The following is a 3,867-nucleotide window of genomic DNA, read 5'->3' on the forward strand; positions in this document are numbered from 1 at the left end:
CCTATTATGATGAAGAATCAACAGATGAGGTAGAATCTGAAGTTGAAATGGAAGAAGTGTCAGAAGTGGAGGACATCATCTATTATGATGAAGACGAAGAATCAACAGATGAGGTAGAATCTGAGGAAGAGGACCCAGCTGACCCTGAACCCTCTTCATCAGTTGATTCATCCTCATTATGTGCAGCATTGTCCTCCTGGTCATTATTTTCTTTTATTTCAAAAATTATCTTGCAAGCCTCCTGTGCATTATAAAACTTCTGCCTCCTCATTGTGCTGCCTGTCTCTCTCAGACTAAAATGTGAAATGCCCAAACACCTGTGAGAAAATACTTTTTTTGTTGTTGTTGTTGTCATAACCATTGCTTGACCCCACACATCAAAGAAACATGATCAAAGATGTTTTGCCAAGCAGTATGTAAACTTTGTGCTGCGGGGTCTTTTTGATCCCAGAGGACAACAGAAGTTATTACATTTAGTAAAACACCCATAATTCAATCAAATTACTTCAAATTTGTTTGAATCATAAAGAGCATAGTATTAAACAACTACCGTTATTTTCAGACTAAATATGTAACACAGAATTGATTGAAAATGTATACTGTATGCTTTATAAACAGTCAAACCAGGCAGGACAAAAGGTGTGATTATGGGCTGTCATTAATAAAAATAAAATGATTCAAAAACAGCATCCTCACTAAACTTTTACAAATACCACTCAGTGATAAGTCAAATAGTCAAAATAATAATAGGTCAAAATAATTCATAGTTTCATTGTATTTTTACTTAAAAACAGGGTATACTTTTATGTAAACAAGGTCTATTGGCTCTAAATTCCAAAACAAATGAAAAAAATTATAGTAATGGGTTGAACAGAAGTAAGACTAAAGATGTAACACAGAATTGATTGAAAATGTATACTGTATGCTTTATAAACAGTCAAACCAGGCGGGGTCATTTTTGACCCCAGAGGACAAAAGGCGTAAGGCATTTGGGAGGACAACACGAGGGTTAAGTTTGTCATAACCATCTGCGTGCCACATATAGTTAGGTCCCATTGAGTAGTTGTCCAGGTCCACGAAGTTCAAATCTGATGGCGTTACTCACGGCGTTTGGCGAGGAATAATCCTTTCTGCGGTACAACCCGGCTTCGTTCAGTTTACTTTTAAGAGTCCTCAAGCTGATGTTTACACCGTGTAGACTTGACATCATGTCCACGATTACAGCGTACGAGTGACCCTCGTTAAAATATTGAACGCAATGATGCAGTATGTCTGGTGTTTCCGTCTGGTCCGCGTCCTTTAAAAACTCTAAACACCGACCACACGTAAAGCAAAACCGCGTTAAGCTGTTCATGTGTTTGCCACAAAACGGGCAAAACATCCCTCGGCCGCAGTCCATGTTCGGGCGGTCACCATAAACTTCTTTGACGCCATAAACTCCACAACAAAAACACGAAAAGACCACGCTCGTCACTTCCGGTATATGGTACATTCCCTTTCCGTGACGAATCTGTCGTTTGTAAATTTGTTTCGGGACTGGTAAAAGTGTTTTGCGTCTTGTTAATTTGTTTTCTAAAATGTAAATTTGTTTTCTAAAATGTAAATTTGTTTTATAAAATGTAAATTTGTTTTCCAAAATGTAAATTTGTCTCGAGCTTTGTAAAAGTGTTTCATTCTTTGTAATGTTGCTTTGCACTTCCCGGCCACCGTAGTGTTGGTCATGTGTTGCTGCCATGTCTGTTGTTGTCTTAGGTCTCTCTTTATGTAGTGTTGTGGCGTCCCTCTTGTCGTGATGTGTGTTTTGTCCTATATTTTTATTTTTATTCCCAGCCCCCATTCCGGCAGGAGGTGGTCATTGTAAATAAGAATTTGTTCTTAACTGACTTAGGTTAAATAAAAATAAATGAAAGAGTTGATCAGGCTGTGTTGATTGTGGCCTGTGGAATGTTTTCCCACTTCTCTTCAATGGCTGTAGGATCTTGCTGGATATTGGTGGGAACTGGAACACACTGCCATACACGTCGATCCAGAGCATCCCAAACATGCTCAATGGGTGGGAATGGGCTTCAGGATCTCGTCACGGTATCTCTTTGCATTCAAATTGGCATCGATAAAATACAGTTATGTTCATTGTCCGTAGCTTATGCCTGCCCATACCATAAGCCCACTGCCACCATGGTGCACTCTGTTCACAACGTTGACATCAGCAAACCACTCTCCCACATGACATCATACATGTTTATTGCGGTTGTGAGGCCAGTTGGACGTACTGACAAATTCTCTAAAACGACGTTGGAGGCAGCTTAAGGTATAGAAATGAACATTCAATTATCTGGCAACAGCTCTGGTGGACATTCCTGCAGTTAGCATGCCAATTGCACGCGCCCTGAAAACTTGAGACATCTGTTGGATTGTGTTGTGTGACAAAACTGCACATTTTAGAGTGGCCTTTTATTGTCTCCAGCATAAGGTGCACTTGTGTAATGATCATGCTGTTTCAGCTTCTTGATATGCCACACCTGTCGGATGGATGGATTATCTTGGATAAATGCTCACTAACAGGGATGTAAGCAAATTTGCGCACCAAATCTGAGAGAAATAAGCTCTTTGTGCGTTTGGAAAATTTCTGGAATCATTTATTTAAGATCATGAAACACTTTACATCAAAAGGGGTGATGATGTAGGCCTCCTGTATCTCAGTTGGTAGAGAATGGCGCTTGCAACGCCAGGGTTGTGGGTTCGATTCCCACGGGGGGCCAGTATGGAAAAAAAAATGTATGCACTCACTAACTGTTTGGCTCACTAATCTATATGGTCTAAATAATGATGATCCACGGTTCTTTGAAAATATATATCATAATTTATCGAGCTTACAGGGAGTACATGACTCAGTTATTATGGTGGGAGATTATACTATGATTTTAAGTACCTCAAAGGACCGTAAAGGAAATCACATTACAAACTACCACCCTCATGCACTTAAGAAAATTACAAACATTATGGATATATTGGAACAAGTGGATATATGCAGGCTTAAATATCCTGACCTATTGAGTTATACAGTGCATTCGGAAAGTATTCAGACCCCTTGACTTGTTCCACATTTTATTACGTTACAACCTTAAATTAAATTGTTTTTTTCTGTCATCAATCTACACATAATACCCCATAATGACAAAGCAAAAACAGGTTAGTAGATATTTTTGCAAAAATAACTAAATAAATAACTGAAATATCACATTTACGTAAGTATTCAGACCCTTTACTTTGTTGAAGCGCATTTGGCAGCGATTACAGCCTTGACTCTTCTTGGGTATGACGTTACAAGCTTGGCACACCTGTATTTGGAGAGTTTCTCCCATTCTTCTCTGGAGATCCTCTCAAGCTCTGTCAGGTTGGATGGGGAGCGTCGCTGCACAGCTATTTTCAGGTCTCTCCAGAGATGTTCGATCGGGTTCAAGTCCAGGCTCTGGCTGGGCCACTCAAGGACATTCAGAGACTTGTCCCGAAGCCACTCCTGCGTTGTCTTGGCTGTGTGCTTAGGGTCGTTGTCCTGTTGGAAGGTGAACCTTCGCCCCAGTCTGATGTCCTGAGTGCTCTGGAGCTGGTTTTCATCAAGGATCTCTCTGTACTTTGCTCCTTTCGCCTTACCCTCGATCCTGACTAGTCCCCCAGTCCCTGCCGCTGAAAAACATCCCAACAGCATGATCCTGCCACCACCATGTCTCACCGTAGGGATGGTGCCAGGATTCCTCCAGACTTGACGCTTGGCATTCAGGCCAAAGAGTTCAATCTTGGTTTCATTAGACCAGAAAATCTTGTTTCTCATGGTCTGAAAGTCCTTTAGGTGCCTTTTGGCAAACTCCA

Source organism: Coregonus lavaretus, assembly GCF_964263955.1.
Source record: "Coregonus lavaretus genome assembly, chromosome: 22".
Classification (NCBI taxonomy): Eukaryota; Metazoa; Chordata; class Actinopteri; order Salmoniformes; family Salmonidae; genus Coregonus; species Coregonus lavaretus.